The following is a 24,366-nucleotide window of genomic DNA, read 5'->3' as shown; positions in this document are numbered from 1 at the left end:
CCCATGGAGTAGGTAGCTCACACAATCACAATGGCACCAAGAATGGTAATGGGAGTGGAGGAAGTAATGGACAGGACCGCAGCACCCCATCGACCCCAGCCAAGAAGGACTTGAGTCATGTCACTTGCTATAAGTGTTCGAAGCCAGGGCATTTTGCAAATGAATGCCCTGAAGGCCAAAATGGCAATGGGAGTTCTGGAAAGAAGCCGAACCCTTTCAACGGGGGATAGGTGAACCACGTTAGCGTGGAGGAGGTTGAAGCTCAGCCCGATGCAGTAATAGGTAAGTTTTTGGTTAAGTCATTTACTGCACTCGTTCTTTTTGATACTGGAGCATCGCATTCATACATCTCAAGGGGATTTGTGGATAAGTATAACCTACCAACCCAAGCCCTTAGGTCACCCATGTTAGTAACCTCGCCAGGAGCAGAGTATGTGGCAAATCTATGGTGTGATCGGTTACCATTAAGGATTGGTAACTATGTTTTTCCCTCAGACCTAATAGTATTGGAATCTCAAGGATTGGATGTGATATTAGGCATGGATTGGTTATCAAAGTATAAAGGGAATATTGAGTGTGCTAGTAAGTCAATTTTGCTTACCACACCAGAAGGGAGAAGGATCAAGTATGTATCCCGGCATGTACCAAAAAGGACACAAGTGAATTGCCTAACAGGAGTTGTGCAGGAGGAAGTACCAGTGGTAAAGGATTTTCCTGATGTATTTCCCGAAGAGTTGCCAGGCATGCCACCGGATAGAGACATTGAGTTTTTGATTGAGCTTTTGCCAGGCACTGGGCCAATATCGAAGAGACCATATAGAATGCCAGCAAAAGATTTGGTGGAAATTAAGAAGCAGATTAAGGAGTTACTGGATAAGGGATATATTCGCCCAAGTTCTTCGCCTTGGGGATCACCAGTACTTCTAGTGGAGAAGAAGGATGGATCGTTAAGGATGGTTGTTGACTATCGAGGATTGAATGAAGTAACGATCAAGAACAAGTACCCACTACCAATGATCAACGATCTGTTTGATCGATTGCAAGGAGCTAAAGTGTTTTCCAAGATCGATTTGCGATCAGGATACCACCAGTTGAAGATTCGAGAACAGGATATACCTAAGACAGCATTCACCACAAGATATGGACTGTATGAGTATACCGTTATGTCATTTGGACTGACTAACGCGCCTGCCTATTTTATGAACATGATGAACAAAGTGTTTATGGAGTTTTTGGATAAGTTCGCCGTAGTGTTCATTGATGATATCCTAGTTTATTCGAATAATGAAGAGGAGCATAAGGAGCATTTGCGTTTGGTACTTGGAAAGCTCAGAGAACATCAATTATATGCCAAGTTCAGCAAATGTGAATTTTGGTTGAAGGAAGTAGGATTCCTTGGACACGTTATATCTGGAGAAGGTATAGCAGTAGATCCCGCTAAAGTTGAAACCGTGACCAAGTGGGAAGCACCAACAACAGTTGGAGAGATCCGGAGTTTTCTTGGACTCGCAGGATACTACCGGAGATTTATTGAGAATTTCTCAAAGATTGCAAAACCTATGACGGAGTTGCTGAAGAAGGATAATAAGTTCAAATGAATAGAGGAGTATGAGGCAAGTTTCCAGGAGTTGAAGAAACGTTTGGTTACCTCACCAGTGTTGATTTTGCCAGATCAGACCAAGGATTATGAGGTGTATTGTGACGCTTCACGTCGAGGACTTGGAGCAGTGCTTATGCAGGAAGGAAGAGTTGTTTCGTATGCTTCACGACAACTGAAGCCCCACGAATTGAATTATGCTACGCATGATTTGGAGTTAGCAGCCGTAGTGCATGCACTGAAGACATGGAGACATTTCCTCATTGGAAATCATTGTGAGGTGTACACGGATCACAAGAGTTTGAAGTACATCTTCACGCAGAAGGAGTTGAACCTCAGACAAAGGAGATGGTTGGAGCTTATCAAGTATTATGATATGAAATTACATTACCATCCCGGAAAAGCTAATGTAGTAGCGGATGCATTGAGCCGTAAGAGTCATGTCAATACATTAATGATGGGAGGAATACACAAGGAGTTAGCAGGAAATCTTCGTGAACTATGTTTAGAAATAGTACCGAGAAGCTATGTAGCAGCATTGGAAATTCAGTCAACTTTGATGGATAGAATCAGAGAAGCTCAGAAAACTGACAAAGCGATTGCCGCTATAAAGGAGAAACTGAGCAAAGGAAAAGCTAAAGGATTTCGTGAGGATGAGCACGACACCCTATGGTTTGAAGACCGTGTTTACATGCCCAATGACCCAGAGATCAGAAAGTTGATTCTGCAAGAGGCCCATGATTCACCGTATTCGATTCACCCAGGAAATACCAAGATGTATTTGGATTTGAAGGATATTTTCTGGTGGACCGGAATGAAAAAGGATATTGCGGAGTATGTAGCAGTTTGTGATGTATGTCAGAGAGTAAAAGCAGAGCATCAGAAGCCAGCAGGATTGTTGCAACCATTGCCGATACCTAAATGGAAGTGGGATAAGCTAGGCATGGATTTTATCACAGGATTGCCAAGGACTCGTTCAGGCTATGACTCGATTTGGGTTGTAGTCGATCGATCGACAAAGGTAGCTCATTTCATCCCAGTAAAGACCACTTACACCAGTGCTAAGTTGGCAAAAATATACATGACCAGGATCGTATGTTTGCATGGAGTTCCGAGGAGTATCGTATCAGATAGAGGAACCCAGTTTACCTCAAAGTTCTGGAAGCAGTTGCATGAGACTTTGGGTACTAGGCTAGAATTTAGTACAGCTTTTCATCCACAGACAGATGGACAGACCGAGAGAGTCAATCAGATTTTGGAGGATATGCTGAGAGCTTGTGCGCTAGATTATGGATCTAGTTGGGACGATAATCTGCCATATGCAGAGTTCTCTTACAATAATAGCTATCAAACCAGTTTGAAGATGGCACCTTTCGAAGCTTTGTACGGAAGGAGGTGCAGGACACTGTTGTCATGGGACGAAGTTGGAGACCGCCAGTTGTTTGGACCAAATTTGATTAAGGAGTCTGAACAGAAGGTGAAGTTGATTCACGATAGGCTCAAGGTAGCCCAGTCCAGACAGAAGAGCTACGCAGATTCTAAACGCAAGGAGACAGTTTACGAAGTTGGAGACAGAGCTTATCTTCGAGTATCCCCACTTCGAGGGATTAAGTGTTTTGGAGTTAAGGGGAAGTTAGCGCCACGATTTGTAGGGCCATATCGAGTTCTGGAGCGTATGGGAGAAGTAGCCTACAAGTTGGAATTGCCAGAAGGATTGGCCGGAGTGCATGATGTGTTTCACGTTTCTCAGTTGAAGAAGTGTCACGCGGAGATGGCTGACATACCTTTGAGAGACACCGTACCATTGGAAGCAATTTAGTTGGATAACAATTTGACCTATGAGGAGAAACAGTCAAGATCCTCGAGTTTGCCAGCCGAGTTACTCGTAGCAAGGTTATCAAGTTTTGCAAAGTTTAGTGGAGCCACCACACGGAGGATGAAGCCACCTGGGAGTGAGAGGAAGAATTGCTCAAAGACCACCCTCACCTATTTTCTAGCCAACCCGAATCTCGAGGGCGAGCTTCATCTTAAGGGGGGTAGGTTTGTAACATCCCAAATTTTCAATTTGGAATGTTATACATTAGGTCATCATGCATACCATATTTTATTTTGCTTTTGGTTTTGATCCTAGAAAATCCTAAGCAACTCAAGGACCCACGGAGAGAGTTGGGGATTTCGTTATTTACGTATTTGAGTTTTCTCAAATTATGTAAACAGGATCATTTGATTTTATTTATTTTATCATCAATTATTTCTATTACAAAAATATGAGAGCGGGAATAAAATGACTTTCCCACAATATAGAAATATTGAGGATTTAATAAAAAAATCAAATAAGTTTTATTTCGTTGTTTTTCGGTATTTTTATTTGAATTTAGGAAAAATGCGCGTTTTTCAAAGTTTTAGTTTGGGCCCAGATAAATGTTCACTTTATCGGGCTTGATTTTAAGAACCCAGCAAAATTTATTTCGTGATTTTTGGAATCCGTTTAGTATTTCTTTTTATTTTTCTTCCGAGCGGACTTATAAAAAAACGGAAACCGACTTCGGGCCATACCCGGCCAGGACTCCCTGGCCTGGGGCCTTTATATAGTGCCCGAAGGCCCGGCCGAGAGCCCGCCACCACGAAACCCTAACCCTAGCCCCTGTCCGCCGCCGCCGCCGCCGCCCGCCGCCGCCGTCGCCGGAGCGCGCCGCCCGAGGTTCGCCGCTGCTGCCTCGTTTTCCGTGCAGTTTTTCTAAAAAAAAATCTGTTCATCGTTTTCTTTTTCGTCGGATTTTCCGCGGTTATTTTCTGATTGCGATTTCTGATCCGATTTTCGTTTTAGTATAACTTTTCGCTCATTTATCGGAATGAGGCGATTCAAGCGCCTAGAGTTTTGTCTCGAAACCTTCTTTCCGAATAATCAACTTAAACAAGTTTTTGGTACTGTAAAGTTTTCCCTAGATCCAGATTACTAGAACGGAGTTGTTTTCTTTCGCCGTTTGATTTCTTTTGCTTCGTTCGATTTGATTCTTTTTGCCAACCAGGGTTCTTAAGTTGAACTTTCTGGTTAGATCTTCTATTTGAGTTTTACCTTTGCATTAGATGAGTACTTATTGTATGCTTGTTGTTTGTCTGCGATAGAATACCCGGAGTGCGCCGCCTGTTACTTCGAATCTCTAGGTTTCGCGGATCATCAGCAAGGCAAGTAACACTTTGATCATACCTTTTCTACAACCCAGTTTTATTGCATTAGATCAACCCTCACACATTGCATGGTTAGGATCTAATTAAATTGTGGGATGGGAAGTAGATGAGGTAGTACCTATTACCTGTTTATTATCAAACCTTTGGGAGTTACTTCTACGTTTGCTTATTATGCCATGATATGCTAGTAGACGTGGATTGGGTGAGTGATATCCATGACAGATGTGAGTTTGTTAATTAATGGTTTATCTAAGGTGGCAACCTAACACACATCTGGGTGGATTGAGGCACCTGGTTTCCAGGACTTGCCTGTTTTTATTGGACCGCCACCTAGGCCCAAAGGGCTCATGAGATTATTCATACTAGAAACTTCCGTGTGCAGCCACATGCCATTATGGGCTCTGGCATAGTTGACTAAATTGTGTGAACTCTTATAGTGGTAGACTAGCAGATGTAGGGGATGTAGGTGGTACGGTCTACCCGATCGTAAGGTGCTAGCGCTTCTGAAAGACTATGTCTCGGTCATCCGTCTTCTCAAACACCCTGTAGTGCGAGAAACCAAACGGAGGCGATCGAGTCTTGTGGGGAAAAGTGCGCAAACCTCTGCAGAGTGTAATAAACTAATCATGATTAGCTGTGTCCCCGGTTATGGACATCTTGAGTATCTAGTACCTGGATTTTCATGTGAATCTCAACATGTTACTCTAAATTAATTTGATGGGTTTTAATGAGTACCTTTAATTGGGATTGAGAATGCTGTCAACCATTCTCAATGTTTCACAACCACCATGATAGTAAATAAATCTATTCCTTCGAAGTAGGGAAAAATTGGCTTTATGCAAAAACTCTAACCATAGAGCTTTCCACCAACCAAATATGCATATAGTATAGCTGTTGCATTCCATTATTCTCTATGTGTTATCTTGCCAGCATATTCCATGTGCTGAGCAGTTTTCGGGCTGCAACGTTAATGTTGCAGACTTTTCAGACAATGATTAAGGAGTTTTAGGTCGTGGTTCTATACTCAGTGATGCCGTTGGAGTTGATGGACTCACTTATCTTCCAAGCCTTCCGTTGTTATCGTCACTAGATGGCCTTAAGCCATATTTATTATAATAAGTTCTCTTTTGAGACACTCGATGTAATAAGTGTGTGATTGCTACTCTGCTATAAATCCTCCGAGTACTGTGTGGTGTCAGCATTACTGATCCAGGGATGACACCAGAGCAGAGAGATCAGACTGTTTGAGGTCTTGTCGCTACACTTCCGAAGCGAAGAGTTAATCTTCGATATTGTCCCGTTTCGCAGTGACTATCACGCACTGCTCGGATGGACAACATTTGCAAAATTCAATGCTATGCCGCATTACGCATACCTCAAGCTCAAGATGCCAGGAGCTTGCAGGGTCATAACGATAAATGGAAACACAGAACGCTCGCTCCATACGGAAGAGCACACTGCGGCCCTTGCAGCAGAAGCACAAAGCAGCCTGTTCAGGCAGACCACTCATTCGACGTCACAGCCCCCGGACACCTTCAAGTGAGTCCGGAACAAGCTGCAACAAGATCGCCTGGCACGATCAGAGCTCGCCTAGCAATTCGGCCCCCGTCCCAGTCCCAATCAAGTGACAAAATCTGTGCCGCGCATACATAACTACGCACTGAAAATACCATGGACATAGGCGGGGGCATGATCAGGACACGCCCCGCAATGTGGCTTAACCACCCTAGGGGCTGTATACCTTTATCATTCCTTTTTTCTTTCAGTGCCTAACTCTCTAGAAGCCCTTTCCGGCAGTATGATTGCCGGACACATTCCGGAAGCAACAACCAAGGCGGCAAGAAGCTAAGATGAACACGGGAACCGCCAGGTGGTCTCTAGTAATAATTGATATACCCGCTTTCCACTATTTATGCGTAGCTTGCCCTAGAATAGGACATTTCGAATTGTCCTACTTTATGCTTATTGCACTACTTGTACCAAGTACGCTTCGACGTATTATCTAAATAACAATGCATATCATTAATCTATCATTGCATTATTTAAGTTTTTCTCTTTCTCTTATATGTCCATTTACGACAATCCACACCCGCACATTTGGGTACTTTCAGTTCGTCAGGGGTTCTCGTTTACCCCATAATACGACGCAAGAAGTCCGAACACTTTCGGCAGTACGGCACCCCGAACTTATAGCATTATATGCATCAGCTCCGAATCATGTCTTTGGTTAAATGTTGGGTTGCCCGGCTCCCATGCTTTGGTACCTTACGTTCCGCTATATCGGCTAAGGTAGCGGTGGGAGAACTACTGCGATTGTGTCCCGGTTCTTCCGGATGAGCACCTCAGTAGAGAAAGCCAAAAACTGACTATCATGATAAGGCGAGAGACTGGTCGCTGTTCGAGAGGTCTCAAGTTTTCAAAGACTTTTTCCGCTTTGGGCGAGGAGTCGGCCTTGTCCGGCTTAGGCGTGTATGGCGCCCCAAATTCGGCCCTCCGAATACCAGGGGCTTTGCCAAAATTTAAAATCATAGACTTCTATGGCTAAGTGAGAGTGATAAAGCATTATAGTCCGATTGCCTGGTTCGTTGCGCTGAACACCTCCCTTGAAGGACCCAAAATTGGGGTAAAGAGTGTTCAGGTTTGTCCCGAACACCCCAGTACTAGTTACATGGGGATAGAAGCCAACGACTGGCCAACTCTCAGATTTTATAAACGGCCGCATAGAAGGTAATATTTTAAGTTAAGAAAGCGTCGCATGGCGCAAGCGAACTTGTTTCATATTACAGGATCACATGAGCATGTTCATTCAAAAATTAGATCCTTGGCACACTCTTCTGCCACTAGGCGGGAACCCTTCAGGACACTCTCAAAATAATTCTCGGGGCAGCGATGCTCCTTGCCCTCCGACGGCCCCTCCTTCACCAGCTTCACGGCGTCCAGCTTCGCCCAGTGCACCTTCGCCCGGGCAAAAGCCCTGCGTGCACCCTCGATGCAGACGGACCGCTTGATGACTTCAAGCAGTGGGCATGCTTCCACAAGCCGCCTCACCAGACTGAAGTAGCTGCCCGACAGGGGCTTGCCAGGCCACATCCGGACTATAAGGCCCCTCATGGCCTGTCCGGCCGCCTTGTGAAGCTCGACCAACTGCTTCAGCTGGTCGCTCAAGGGCACGGGGTGTTTGGTCCCAGTATACTGAGACCAGAACAACTTCTCCGTTGAGCACCCCTCCTCAGCCCGGTAAAATGCCGCGGCATCCAGTACACTGCGGGGAAGATCTGCAAACGCTCCTGGAGAGCTCCGAACTCGGGTAAGAAAAAGGAAAGTCTCCTTCACGTGCTTTCTTTGCATAATGAATGCCTTACCCGCTGCTATCTTCTTCACCGTGTCAATCTCCCGGAGGGCCTTGTGTGCTTCGGCCTTGGCACTCCGGACACTTTCAAGCGCCTGCGCAAGCTTGGACTCTTGCGTCTTAGAGTCAAGCTCCAAGGACTCGTGCTTTTTTGCGAGAGCCTCGAGCTCTTGCTGCACCTCGCCTACTCGGGCTTCTTGCTTCTCCCGCTCAATACACTCCTTGGCCGCTTTGTCTTCGGCCTTGGACAGCGCTTTCCTCAGGGTCACCACTTCGGTCGTGGCCCCTGGCAAACCCATGATGATCCTATTATTTTATAACTGAATTTCTTTTTAACTATATAGACAGGGGTATTTCTTACCTTTGCTCTCTTCAAGCTGCCTCTTGGTAAGGTCGAGCTCGTCCTCGGACCGCTTCAGATCCTGCTTCAACGCAGAGACCTCCGCAGTATGTGCGGCAGCGGCCAGCAGTGAAGCCTGCACATACACATAGACATACTCTAATTAGACTCCTGAGTTATAATTTGATCCTCTATTCGGCTTTTCTTCGCGAACGCCGAACAGAGCATCAGGGGATACTATCTATGCGGTAATATTTTCTTATATTTTGATTGCTTACCTCAAAGCCTGTTAGGAGGCTGGCGCAAGCTTCAGTCAGTCAGTTTTTGGTGGACTGGACCTTCTCGACCACCGCACTCATGATAGTGCGGTGCTCTTCATCGATGGAAGCGCTGCGAAGTGCTTCCAGCAAGTTGTCCGGTGCCTCTGGTTGGACAGAGGACACCGGCACGGATGGTTGGCCCCCCTTAACGAGGGACCGCCTGCCGGAGTCCGGAACCATCGAAGGTTCCGGCGCAGTGTTCGGCTGAGGGCCGAACTCGGAGCCTGTAGGAGCCTCGCTCCCTTGGTACCCAGGGTCCGGGACATCGCCTCGAGGCACCCCCAGGACCAGCTCCCCTTGGCTCGGTGCCTTTTGAGACAACACCTCAGCGTTGTCCATAGGGCGAGGGGTGGTAGCAGTCGGGAGAGAACCGCTGTTCATATCCGACGAGTCCAGAGAGCCGCTCGACGAGGATACGTCGAGACGAGCTCGGGAGGGACTGCATAATCATGTACGGCATGAGGAGAGGCAGTGTAATAAAGCATACCATGAAGTACTATGGTGCTCGGACACTTACAATTTCGCCAGGGGCTTGACCCTGGGTAGCCACTCGTCGCCGCAGTCGGTGACCGTCGTGGCGCAGTCCGGAGGGAGGGTCCTTCCCTTCTTGGACCCTTCGGCCTCCTCGGTTGGGTCGGCCTTCCTTTTCTTGTCTCCCCCGGCTAGGGGGCGGGAGAACTTTCCTCTTCCTCTGCCTCGTCTTCGTGGGAGGAGTGCGCATTGGAGTCATCGGACGATGAGTCCGATACAACCTAGCATCGGAGACCCTTTCGGGTGCCCGTGGCCTTCTTCTCGGTCTTCTTCACCGGCACCTCATAAGGTGCCGGAGTCAGCATCTCCGTTAGGAGAGCGCCTGCAGGATCTTCGGGCAGGGGGGGTGGGCAATCAAGCTGCTCCACTGTCTTTTATCCAGTCCTGTTAATGGCATAGAACCTTAGATCCTGCATATGACTAAACCGGGGCAAATAAATACCCTGAGAGATATCAAAACTTACCGGATTGGCGCGGCGTTTTGCGCTGAGTCCGCGGTCCTCGGTGAGGGAAGGAGGAATCTCGGCGCCCTTGAACAGCACCCTCCAGACGTCCTTGTGTGTCATGTCATAGAGCTCTTGTAGCGTCTGGTGCTTGGCTGAGTTGAACTCCCACAAATTGAATGCTCGTCGTTGACACAGGAGGATCCGGCGGAAGAGCATGACCTGGACCATGTTGACGAGCTTGATTTTCTTGCTCGTCATGTTCCGGATACAGGTCTGGAGTCCGGTCAACTCTACCAAAGAACCCCAGGACAGGCCCTTCTCTTTCCAGGAGGTGAGCCGCGTGGGGATTCCGGATTGAAATTTGGGGGCCGCCACCCAGTTGGAGTCGCGCGGCTCAGTGATGTAGAACCACCCTGATTGCCACCCCTTTATGGTATCCACATAGGTGCCCTCGAGCCAGGTGACATTAGGCATCTTGCCCACCATGGCGCCTCCGCACTCTGCTTGCTGGCCACCCACCACCTTCGGTTTAACATTGAAGGTTTTTAGCCATAGGCCGAAGTGGGGCCTAATGTGGAGGAAGGCCTCGCACACGACGATAAACACCGAGATGTTGAGGATGAAATTGGGAGCCAGATCATGAAAATCCAGCCCATAGTAGAACATGAGCCCGCGGACAAACGACTGGAGGGGAAATCCCAGACCACGGACAAAATGGGTAAGAAAAACTACCCTCTCATGGGGTTTGGGCGTTGGGATGATCTGCCCCGCATTTGGCAGCCGGTGCGCGATATCCGCGGCCAGATATTCAGCTTCCCGTAACTTTTTGATGTTCTCCTCCGTGATGGAGGAGACCATCCACTTGCCTCCTGCTCCGGACATGCTTGGAGTGGTTTGAGAAGAGGAACGCGAGCTTGGGCACTAGAGCTCGAGTGTGCGGGAATGGGTAAGCAAGGAGGAAGAAGGCATGGGTGAAAAGAGTGAATCCTTGTCCCTTTATAAGGGCGGAAGAGGCGATGCGTCTCCCCACTTGCCTGGTAAAACCGCTTATTCCCCAGGCGCTGTAATTGATGGCGCGGTTGGGTTACCCACGTCTGTATTGATGAGAATCCCATAATAAGGGGGACATGATCTCTGCTTTGACAAGACGTGTCGAGAAAACCGCCCCATGTTCTGTGCGGTGCTGGTTGAGAAAAACGGTTCGAATAATGACCGAGCCATGACATAATGTCGTGCTGTCAGAATGCGTCAGCAGATTAGATTTGTGCAAATATTATTCTCTCTGCGGTGGTATGTGGAACTTATTTGCAGGTCCGGACACTATTCTTGTATTCAAACTCTTTCATGGTGTATTCGGAGGAGGAACTCGCCTTGCAATGCCGAACAAAATACTGCGCGCCGGACTCATCATCATTGAAGTCTGGTTCATGGGCTACTGAGGGAGTCCTGGATTAGGGGTCTCCGGACAGTCGGACTATATCCTTTGGCCGGACTGTTGGACTATGAAGATACGAGATTGAAGACTTCGTCCCGTGTCCGGATGGGACTCTACTTGGCGTGGAAGGCAAGCTAGGCAATACAGATATGTATATCACCTCCTTTGTAACCGACCTTGTGTAACCCTAGCCCCCTCCGGTGTCTATATAAACTGGAGGGTTTAGTCCGTAGGACAACATACAATCATACCATAGGCTAGCTTCTAGGGTTTAGCCTCTTTGATCTCGTGGTAGATCAACCCTTGTAATACTCATATCATCAAGAACAATCAAGCAGGACATAGGGTATTACCACCATCAAGAGGTCCCGAACCTGGGTAAACATCATGTCCCCTGCCTCCTGTTACCATCCGCCTTAGACGCACAGTTCGGGACCCCCTACCCGAGATCCACCGATTTTGACACCGATAGCGACCCACTAAGACCGTGACATGCCTAATGGCTAAAGTTGACGTGTGATGGATTTGGCATCGCCATTTAGCCCATGTCAATATGAGATCTTTGCAAAGTATTCTCAAGGGGGACCATGTCCGTGGACTAATAAATGTTAGTTTTGCCAAAGATCGTGCTTGCAGTGCTTGTATCGAAGGAAAGCTACATGAGAAGGCTCACCCTCCCATGACTATCATCTACCCGAAGAGGACCTTGGAGCTCCTTCACTTGGATCTCTTTGGGAACCCATCCTTTGATAGTCTTGGGGGTAGAAAGTATTGCTTGGTGATTGTGGATGATTATTCAAGATACACATGGGTATAATTCTTCAAGCGGAAGAGTGAGACCCAACAAACCGTCATCGACTTTGCGAACGAAGCTCAACATCAACACAATGAAGGAATTTTTCCCTAGAGACAATAATAAAGTTGTTATTTATATTTCCTTATATCATGATAAATGTTTATTATTCAAGCTAGAATTGTATTATCCGGAAACTTAGCACATGTGTGAATACATAGACAAACAGAGTGTCCCTAGTATGCCTCTACTTGACTACCTCATTAATCAAAGATGGTTAAGTTTCCTGACCATAGACATGTGTTGTGATTTGATGAATGGGATCACATAATTAGAGAACGATGTGATGCACAAGACCCATCTGTTATCTTAGCATATTGATCTTTAAGTCTTATTGCTATTGCTTTCTTCATGACTTATACATATTCTTTTGACTATGAGATTATGCAACTCCAGAATACCGGAGGAACACCTTGTGTGCTATCAAACGTCACATCGTAACTGGGTGATTATAAAGATGTTGTACAGTTGTCTCTGATGGTGTTTGTTGAGTTGGCATAGATCGATATTAGGATTTGTCACTCCGTGTATCGGAGAGGTATCTCTGGGCCCTCTCGGTAATGGACATCACTATGAGCCTTGCAAGCAATGTGACTAATGAGTTAGTCATGGGATGATGCATTACGGAACGAGTAAAGAGACTTGCCAGTGACGAGATTAAACTAGGTATGATGATACCGACGATCGAATCTCGGGAAAGTAACATACCGATGACAAAGGGAACAACGTATGTTGTTATGCGGTTTGACCGATAAAGATCTTCATAGAATATGTAGGAGCCAATATGAGCATCCAGGTTCTGCTATTGGTTATTGACCAGAGATATGTCTCGGTCATGTCTACATAGTTCTCGAACCCGTAGGGTCCACACACTTAACATTCGATGACGATTTGTATTGTGAGTTTCGTGTTTTGATGAACCTAAGTTTGTTCGGAGTCCCGGATGAGATCACAGACATGAAGAGGAGTCTCGAAATGGTCTAGACATAAAGATTCATATATTGGAAGGCTACATTCGGACACCGGAATGGTTCAGTTCATTTCGGATAAGTTTCAGAGTACCGGGGGTTACCGGAACCCCCCGGGAGGTTAATGGGCCACCATGGGCCTTAGTGGAGAAGAGAGAGGGCCGGCCAGGAGGTGTCGTGTGCCCCCCTTGCACAGTCTGAATTGGACAAGGGGAGGGGGCGGCGCCCCCCTCCTTCCTTCTCACCTCTTCCTCCTTCCCTCCTACTTGGAATAGGAAGGGGGGCGAATCCTACTTGGACCGGGAGTCCAAGTAGGACCCCCCATGGCGCACCCCCCTAGGGCCGGCCACCTCTCCTCCCCCCTTTATATACATGGGAGGGGGGCACCCCAAAGGACAGAAAGTCTTCTCTTAGCCGTGTGCGCTGCCCCCCACCACAGTTACACACCTCGGTCATATCGCCGTAGTGCTTAGGTGAAGCCCTGCGCCGGTGACTTCACCATCACCGTCATCACGCCTTCGTGCTGACGGAACTCTCCATCATCCTCAATTGGATCAAGAGATTGAGGGACATCATTGAGCTGAACGTGTGCTGAATGCGGAGGTGCCGTACGTTCGGTGCTTGGATCAGTTGGATCGCAAAGACGTTCGACTACATCAACCGCGTTAGTAAACGCTTCTGCTTTCGGTCTACGAGGGTACGTGGACACACTCTTCCCTCTCGTTGTTATGCATCTCCTAGATAGATCTTGCGTGATCGTAGGATTTTTTTTAGAAGTACAGCGTTCCCCAACACATAATGCAAAGATCTTGACAATAAGAAGTGACAACGACACCGAGTTCAAGAACTACACCTTGGATGAGTTTCTTAGTGATGAGGGGATCAAGCATCAATATTCCGCACATTACACCCTTGAACAAAATGGTGTTGCGGAGAGGAAGAACCGGATGTTGATGGACATAGCAAGGACCATGATGGCGGAGTTCAAGTCTCCATACAACTTTGGGCCGAAGCCATCAACATCGTTTGTCATGCATCCAATCGGCTCTATCTCCGCGAAGGCTTGAACAAGACTCCTTATGAGATACTCACCGGCAACAAGCCCAACCTCAAGTACTTCTGGGTGTTCGGGTGTAAGTGTTTCATTCTCAAGAAAGGTGTTCGTTTGTCTAAATTTGCAGCTAGAGCTCATGAGGGCATATTTGTTGGTTATGCTACAGACTCTCATGCTTACCGTGTCCTTAATAAGTCCACGAGACTTATTGAGGAGACGTGTAATGTTGAGTTTGATGAGAATAATGGCTCCCAAGTGGAGCAAAGTAGTACTTGTGATGTAGGTGATGAAATTCCTCCCCAAGCCATAAGAAGAATGGGTGTTGGTCATATCCTACCCATTGAGGAACCCCTTGTGGCCGAAGGAGAAGGACAATGTTCCACTCAAGTGGAACCATCACCAACCCAAGACCCACACGCTTCCGAAGAACAAAGTGAATGCCCTCAAACAAATGAACAAGATCAAGGGCAAGATCAACCTCAAGATGGTGGTATACCACCAGGTGATGCCCAAGGTCAAGTTCTCACCACCGAGCAAGTTCAAGATCAAGAGCAAACTCAAGATCAAGAACAAGCTCTCAAGACGACGCTCAAGATGAGCAAGTTACCACTCCTCAACTCTCTCTTGAGGAGGAATTGGAGCGTCGTGCCACCAAGATTGCATCCAAGCTCACTACCAAAGATCATATCATGAAGAACGTGCTTGGAAGCTTAAGAAAAGGGGGTAAGCACTCGTAGACAATTAGCAAACTATTCTGAACATCACGTGTTTGTATCTTGTGTTGAACCCTAAAAGGTCTATGAGGCGCTCGAGGATCCAGATTGGCTCAATGACATGCATGAAGACTCAACAACTTCTTGCACAACAAGGTGTGGAGATTGGCGCCAAGGCCGAAAGGGAACCATAATGTCATTGGAACCAAGTGGATATTCAAGAACAAGCAAGTTGCTCATGGAATTATTGTTCACAAAAGGCTCATTTGGTAGCACAAAGCTACTCCCAAGTCGAGGGTATCGATTATGGTGAAACCTTTGCTCCCGTTGCTCGCCTTGAATCTATTCATTAGTTGATTGCTTATGCTTCTCATCATGACTTCAAGTTGCAACAAATGGATGTGAAGAGTGCTTTTCTCAATGGTCCTATTAATGAGTTGGTATATGTCAAACAACCCCGGGGGTTTGAGGATCCCGAGTTCCCCAATCACGTGTACGAACTCGCTAAGGCACTCTATGGCCTTAAACAAGCCCCACGTGTGTGGTATGAGCACCTTACCGAGGTGTTGCAAGATCATGGGTTTGAAATTGGGAAAATCAACCCCACTCTTTTGTTAGGGAACGTAGTAATTCAAAAAAATTCCTACGATCACGGAAGATCTATCTAGGACAAGCATAGCAATGAGACAGGAGAGTGTGTCCATGTACCCTTGTAGACCGAAAGCGGAAGCATTCGCGGTTGACGTAGTCGAACATCTTCACGGTCCAACCGATCCAAGTACCGAACGTACGACACCTCCGTGTTCAGCACACACTCAGCACGATGACATCCCTCAAGCTCTTGGTCCAGCTGAGGATGAGGGTGAGTTCCGTCAGCACGACGACATGGTGACGGTGATGACGAAGTTACCGACGCAGAGCTTTGCCTAAGCACTACGACAATATGACGGAGGTGTTAAACTATGGAGGGGGGCATCACACACGGATAAGAGATTATTTGTTGTGCTTTGGGGTGCCCCCTGCCCCCGTATATAAAGGAGGGGAGGAGGAGGCCGACGGCCTAGGAGGGGCGTGCCATAGGGGGAGTCCAACTAGGATTCCCAATCCTAGTTGGACTCCCCTTCCTTTTCCAAGAGGGGGAGAGAGGTAAGGAGGAGGAGAGGGAGAAGGAAAGAGGGGGACGCCGCCCCCTCCCTAGTCCAATTCGGACTTACCATTGGAGGCGGTGGTGCGCGGCCACCCTTGAGGCCCTCCTCTTCTTTCCACTAAGGCCCATAAAGGCCCAATACTTCCCGGGGGGGGGGGGGTCTAGTAACCTCCCGGTACTCCGAAAAATACCCGAATCACTCCGGCACCATTCTGGTGTCCGAATATAACCTTCCAATATATCAATCTTTACCTGTCGACCATTTCGAGACTCCTCCTCATGTCCGTGATCTCATCCGGGACTCTGAACAAACTTCGTTCACCAAAACACATAACTCATAATACAAATCGTCATTGAACGTTAAGCGTGCGGACCCTACGGGTTCGAGAACTATGTAGACATGACCGAAACACATCTTCGATCAATAACCAACAGAGGAACTTAGATGCTCATATTGGCTCCTACATATTCTATGAAGATCTTTATCGGTCAAATAGCATAACAGCATACATCATTCCCTTTGTCATCGGTATGTTCCTTGCCCAAGATTCGATCGTCGGTATCTTCATACCTAGTTCGATCTCGTTCCCGGCGAGTCTCTTTACTCGTTCCGTAATGCATCATCCTGTAACTAACTCATTAGTCACATTGCTTGCAAGGCTTATAGTGATGTGCATTACTAAGAGGGCCTAGAGATACCTCTCCGATACTCAGAGTGACAAATCCTAATCTTGATCTATGCCAACCCAACAAACACCTTCGGAGACAACTGTACAACATCTTTATAATCACCCAATTACGTTGTGACATTTGATACCACACAAGGTGTTCCTCCGGTATTCGGGAGTTGCATAATCTCATAGTCAGAGGAACATGTATAAGTCATGAAGAAAGCAATAGCAATAAAACTTAACGATCAATATGCTAATGGATGGGTCTTGTCCATCACATCATTCTCCTAATGATGTGACCCCGTTCATCAAATGACAACACATGTCTATGGTTAGGAAACTTAACCATCTTTGATAAACAAGCTAGTCAAGTAGAGGCATACTAGGGACACTCTGTTTTGTCTATGTATTCGTACATGTACTAAGTTTCCGATTAATACAATTCTAGCATGAATAATAAAAAATTATCATGATATAAGGAAATATAAATAATAACTTTATTATTGCCTCTAGGGCATATTTCCTTTAGTCTCCCACTTGCACTAGAGTCAATAATCTAGTTCACATGGCCATGTGGTTTAGCACCAATAGTTCACATCATTATGTGATTAACACCCATACTTCACATCGCCATGTGACCAACACCCAAAGGGTTTACTAGAGTCAATAATCTAGTTCACATGGCTATGTGATTAACACCCAAAGAGTACTAAGGTGTGATCATGTTTTGCTTGTGAGAGAAGTTTAGTCAACAGGTCTGCCACATTCAGATCCATATGTATTTTGCAAATTTCTATGTCTACAATGCCCTGCATGGAGCTACTCTAGCTAATTTCTTCTACTTTCAATATGTATCCAGATTGAGACTCAGAGTCATCCAGATTGGTGTTAAAGTTTGCATCGACGTAACTCTTCACGACGAACTCTTTTATCACCTCCATAACCGAGAAATATCTCCTTAGTCCTCTAAGGATAATTTTGACCGTTGTCCAGTGATCTACTTCTAGATCACTATTGTACTCCCTTGCCAAACTCATGCTAAGGTATATAATAGGTCTGGTACACAGCATGGCATACTTTATAGAACCTATGGCTGAGGCATAGGGAATGACTTTCATTCTCTCTCTATCTTTTGTCGTGGTCGGGCTTTGAGTCTTACTCAACTTCATACCTTACAACTTAGGCAAGAACTCGTTCTTTTACTGATCCATTTTGAACTTCTTCAAAATCTTATCAAGGTATGTACTCATCGGAAGTCTTATCAAGCGTCTTGATCTATCTTTATAGATCTTGATGCCCAATATGTAAGTAGCTTGACCGAGGTCTTTCTTTGAAAAACTCCTTTCAAACACTCCTTTATGCTTTCCAGAAAATTCTACATCATTTCCGATCAACAATATGTCATTCACATATACTTATTAGAAAGGCTGTAGTGCTCCCACTCACTTTCTTGTAAATATAGGCTTCACCGCAAGTCTGTATAAAACTATATGCTTTGATCAACTCATCAAAGCGTATATTTCAACTCCGAGATGCTTGCACCAGTCCATAGATGGATCGCTGGAGCTTGCACACTTTGTTAGCTCCTTTAGGATCGACAAAACCTTCTGCTTGCATCATATACAACTCTTCTTTAAGAAATCCATTAAGGAATGCAGTTTTGACATCCATTTGCCAAATTTCATAATCATAAAATGCGGCAATTGCTAACATGATTCGGACAGACTTAAGCATCCCTATGAGTGAGAAAATCTCATCGTAGTCAACACCTTGAACTTGTCAAAAACCTTTTGTGACAAGTCGAGCTTTGTACATAGTAACACTACCAACAGCGCCCATCTTCCTCTTGAAGATCCATTTATTCTCTATGGCTCACCGATCATCGGGCAAGTCAACCAAAGTCCACACTTTGTTCTCATACATGGACCCCATCTCAGATTTCATGGCCTCAAGCCATTTCACTGAATCTGGGCTCATCATCGCTTCCTCATAGTTCGTAGGTTCGTCATGGTCTAGTAACATGACTTCCAGAACAAGATTACCGTACCTAGGGCTGGGCATTCTGTTCCCCCAAACCGATCGGGTCGGCTCTTCGGTGTATTTAAAATTACGATTCTGCCAAAATACTAACCGATCGGTCAATGGAAAATTAGCTGACCGAAGATTATTTGCACCGAAATTTCGGTTCGGTCATCGGTTCGACCGAGCAGCACCGAGATATATTTAATAACAGATGGAACCGCTGCCTCTAGTTAGAATCTAGAGTGTACGTACCATTAGCAAGAGCTGGTATACTTTATTTTGATGTACAGTGCCTCCCTTGCTACTCCCTTCGATTGATTCTCCCGAGCAACTCTGTAAAATTAGCGGTGGGGCTTTACTAGGTGAAGTACCTACCCTAGGGAGTACTACTCTTTTACACAAAATTTACAGCGATGGTGGCTCAGTTGGTCAGGTTTACCACCTCCCGACGCGGCTGTGGGACTTGAGCACTTATAGAGACAAAATAGAAAATAGACTGTCCATGTTCTTACAAAAGTGCACTTGAGTAAGAAACAGGCGCACAGGTCAGACATCTATGTTTACTCAGTTTTCGATCCATTCGGGTAATCAAGTGATACACCCGAATTCACCGGACTAATTGCGGTTTTCAAAAAATACAAACTGAACATACTCTGTGTAATTCGGCTTCGGTGAATTCGACTTTGGTGCCAGTTAATTCAGTTCGGTACATCAGTTTTCGGGTTATATGCCCAGCCCTAACCGTACCACTCTGGTGCAGAACATAATCTAGTTGACCTATGAGGTTCGGTGGTAACTTGATCTGAAGTTTCATGATCATCATCATTAACTTCCTCACTAATTGGTGTAGGCATCACTGGAACTAATTTCTGTGATTAACTACTTTCTAATTCGGGAGAAGGTACAATTACCTCATCAAGTTCTACTTTCCTCCCACTAACTTCTTTCAAGAGAAACTCCTTCTCTAGAAAAGAGCCATTCTTCGCAACAAAGATCTTGCCTTCGGATCTGTGATAGAAGGTATATCCAACAGTTTTTTTTGTATATCCTATGAAGACACACTTCTCCGATTTGGGTTCGAGCTTATCAGGTTGAAACTTTTTCACATAAGCATCATGTTAACCCACAAGTATAGGGGATCAATTGTAGCCTCTTTCGATAAGTAAGAGTGTCGAACCCAATGAGGAGCTAAAGGTAGAACAAATATTCCCTCAAGTTCTATCGACCACCGATACAACTCTACGCACACTTAATGTTCTCTTTACCTAGAACAAGAAAGAAACTAGAAGTACTTTCTAGGTGTTTTTGAATAGGTTTGCAAGATAATAAAGAGCACGTAAATAAAAAGTAGGGGCTGTTTAGATAAAGAATTAACTAAGTTAGTTTTAGTAGAGAGCTTGTTGTCACGAGAAAGTTATTTGTCCCTAGGCAATCGATAACTAGAACGATAATCATTATTGCAATTTTATTTGAGGGAGAGGCATAAGCTAACATACTTTATCTACTTGGATCATATGCACTTATGATTGGAACTCTAGCAAGCATCCGCAACTACTAAAGATCATTAAGGTAAAACCCAACCATAGCATTAAGGTATCAAGTCCTCTTTATCCCATAGGCAAACAACCTACTTACTCGGGTCTGTGCTTTTGTCACTCACGCCACCCACCATAAGCAAATCATGAACATATGCAAACCCTACAACGGGAATCCCTCACGCTTGCACGACACAGAGAGCACCATAGGACAACACCAATAATAAAACATGCAACTCAAACCAATCACGATCATCAATTAACACATAGGACAAAACGGATCTACTCAAACATCATAGGGTAGCCATACATCATTGGGAAATAATATATAGCATTGAGCGCCATGTTTAAGTAGAGATTACAGCAAGTAAAAGAGGGTTTATGCCGCTGCATAGAGGGGGGAAGAGTTGGTGATGATGGCTGTGAAGTTATTGGTGAAGATTGCGGTGATGATGATGATGGCTCCGGTGGCACTCCGGTGCCACTGGAAGCGAGGGGGGAGAGCCCCCCTCCTTATTCTTCTTCCTTGGCCTTCTCCCTAGATGGGAGAAGGGTTTCCTCATACGTCTCTGTCGTATCTACTTTTCCAAACACTTTTGCCCTTGTTTTGGACTCTAACTTGCATGATTTGAATGGAACTAACCCAGACTGACGCCGTTTTCAGCAGAATTACCATGGTGTTATTTATGTGCCGAAACAAACGTTCTCGGAATGACCTGAAACTTCACGGAGCAACTTTTTGGAAAATATAAAAAATACCTGCAAAAGATGAAGGCCAGGGGGCCCACCACCTGTCCACAAGGGTGGGGGCGCACCTGCCCCCCCCCCCAAGGCGCGCCCCCTACCTCGTGGGCCCCTTGGAACTCCTTCGACTCCAACTCCAACTCTATATATTGTGTTTCGGGGAGAAAAAAATCAGAGAGAAGAATTCATCGCGTTTTACGATACAGAGCCACCGCCAAGCCCTAAAACCTCTCGGGAGGGCTGATCTGGAGTCCGTTCGGGGCTCTGGAGAGGGGAATCCATCACCATTGTCATCATCAACCATCCTCCATCACCAATTTCATGATGCTCACCGCCGTGCGTGAGTAATTCCATCGTAGGCTTGCTGGACGGTGAGGGGTTGGATGGGATCTATCATGTAACCAAGTTAGTTTTGTTAGGGTTTGATCCCTAGTATCCACTATGTTCTGAGATTGATGTTGCTATCACTTTGCTATGCTTAATGCTTGTCACTAGGGCCCGAGTGCCATGATTTCAGATTTGAACCTATTATGTTTCATCAATATATGAGAGTTCTTGATCCTATCTTGCAAGTCTATAGTTACCTATTATGTGTTATGATCTGTTAACCCTGAAGTGACAATAATCAGGATACTTACGGGTGATGACCGTAGTTTGAGGAGTTCATGTATTCACTATGTGTTAATGCTTTGTTCCGGTACTCTATTAAAAGGAGGCCTTAATATCCCTTAGTTTCCATAAGGACCCCGCTGCCACGGGAGGGTAGGACAAAAGATGTCATGCAAGTTCTTTTCCATAAGCACGTATGACTATATTCGGAATACATGCCTACATTACATTGATGAACTGGAGCTAGTTCTGTGTCACCCTAGGTTATGACTGTTACATGATGAACCGCATCCGGCATAATCTCCATCACCGATCCATTGCCTACGAGCTTTCCATATACTGTTCTTCGCTTATTTACTTTTCCGTTGCTATTGCTATCATCACTACAAAATACCAAAAACACTAGTTTTACTACTGTTACCTTTTGCTACCGTTACCACTACTATCATATTACTTTGCTACTAAATACTTTGCTGCAAATATTAAGTTTCCAGGTGTGGTTGAATTGACAACTCAGCTGCTAATACTTGAGAATATTATTTGGCTCCCCTTGTGTCAAATCAATAAATTTGGGTTGAATACTCTACCCTCGAAAACTGTTGCGATCCCCTATACTTGTGGGTTATCATTTCCCCTCTGGTCCATGGTCTCCATGGCATGGGAGGGGAGAGAGCCGCTCCGAGATTCTATCTGTCTCTCTGTCTCTCTCTTTGTTTCTGTGTTCCCAGATTCTTCCCTTTCACCGCTTCTTATATATCCGGAGATCCGTAACTCCGATTGGATTAAAACCTTCGCTCCGATTTTTCTCCGAAAATTAGCTTTCTTGCGGCCGAAGAAGAGCATTAACCGCCTTACGGGGGGCCCACGAGGGTCAGGGGCGCGCCCAGGGGGTGGGGGCGCCCCCTGCCTCGTGGCTCCCTCGAGCATCGTCTCGCGTTGATTTTCTACCCATATTTCACATATATTCCAAAAATAATCTCCGTTCGTTTTTATCCCGTTTGGACTCCGTTTGATATGGATTTTCTGCGAAACAAAAAACATGCAACAAATAGGAACTAGCACTGGGCACTGGATCAATATGTTAGTCCCCAAAAATAGTATACAAAGTTACCAAAAGTATATGAAAGTTGTATAATATTGGCATGGAACAATCAAAAATTATAGATACGAATGAGATGTATCAGCATCCCCAAGCTTAATTCCTGCCCGTCCTCGAGTAGGTAAATGATAAAAAGATAACTTTTGATGTGGAATGCTACCTAGCATAATCTTGATCATGTAATCTAATCATGGCATGAATATTAAGACACGAGTGATTCAAAGAAATAGTCTATCATTTGACAATAAGATAATAATACTTCAAGCATACTAATAAAGCAATCATGTATTTTCAAAATAACATGGCCAAAGAAAGTTATCCCTACAAAATCATATAGTCGGGCTATGCTCCATCTTCACCACACAAAATATTCAAACCATGCACAACCCCGATGACAAGCCAAGCAACTGTTTCATACTTTTGATGTTTTCAAACCTTTTCAACTTTCACGCAATACATGAGCGTGAGCCATGGATATAGCACTATAGGTGGAATAGAAAATGATGGTGGAGGTTGTGTGGAGAAGACAAAAAGGGAGAAAGTCTCACATCGACGCGGCTAATCAACGGGCTATGGAGATGCCCATCAATTGATGTCAATGTGAGGAGTAGGGATGGCCATGCAACGGATGCACTAAGAGCTATAAGTGTATGAAAGCTCAAACTGGAAACTAAGTGGGTGTGCATCCAACTTGCTTGCTCATGAAGACCTCGGGCATTTGAGGAAGCCCATCATCGGAATATACAAGCCAAGTTCTATAATGAAAATTCCCACTAGTATATGAAAGTGATAACTCAAGAGACTCTCTATATGAAGAACATGGTGCTATACTGAAGCACAAGTGTGGTAAAAGGATAGTAACATTGTCCCTTCTCTCTTTTCTCTCATTTTTTCTCTTTTTTCTCTGTTTTTGGTGGGCTTCTTTGGCCTCTTTTTATTTTTTGTGGGCTTCTTTGGCCTCTTTTATTTTTTTGTAAAGTCCGGAGACTCATCCCAACTTGTGAGGGAATCATAGCTTCCATCATCCTTTCCTCACATGGGACAATGCTCTAATTATGATGATCATCACATTTTTATTTACTTACAACTCGATATTACAACTCGATACTAGAACAAATATATGACTCTATATGAATGCCTCCGGCGGTGTACCGGGATGTGCAATGATCTAGCGTAGCAATGACATCAAAAAACGGACAAGCCATGAAAACATCATGCTAGCTATCTTACGATCATGCAAAGCAATATGACAATAAATGCTCAAGTCATGTATATGATGATGATGGAAGTTGCATGGCAATATATCTCGGAATGGCTATGGAAATGCCATGATAGGTAGGTATGGTGGCTGTTTTGAGGAAGATATAAGGAGGCTTATGTGTGATAGAGTGTATCGTATCACGGGGTTTGGATGCACCTGCGAAGTTTGCACCAACTCTCGAGGTGAGAAAGGGCAATGCACGATACCGAAGAGGCTAGCAATGATGGAAGGGTGAGAGTGCCTTGTAGCGACCAGACCTCAAACAGTCTGATCTCTGTGCTCCGGTGTCATCCCTGGATCAGTAATGCTGACACCACACAATACTCGGAGGATTTATAGTAGAGTAGCAATCACACACTTATTACATCGAGTGTCTCAAAAGAGAACTTATTACAATAAATATGGCTTAAGGCCATCTAATTACGATAACAGCGGAAGGCTTGGAAGATAAGTGAGTCCATCAACTCCAACGGCATCACTGAG

Source organism: Triticum aestivum, chromosome 5A, assembly GCF_018294505.1.
Source record: "Triticum aestivum cultivar Chinese Spring chromosome 5A, IWGSC CS RefSeq v2.1, whole genome shotgun sequence".
Lineage (NCBI taxonomy): Eukaryota > Viridiplantae > Streptophyta > Magnoliopsida > Poales > Poaceae > Triticum > Triticum aestivum.
The sequence above is the reverse complement of the archived record's forward strand: the minus strand, read 5'-3'. Positions refer to the sequence as shown.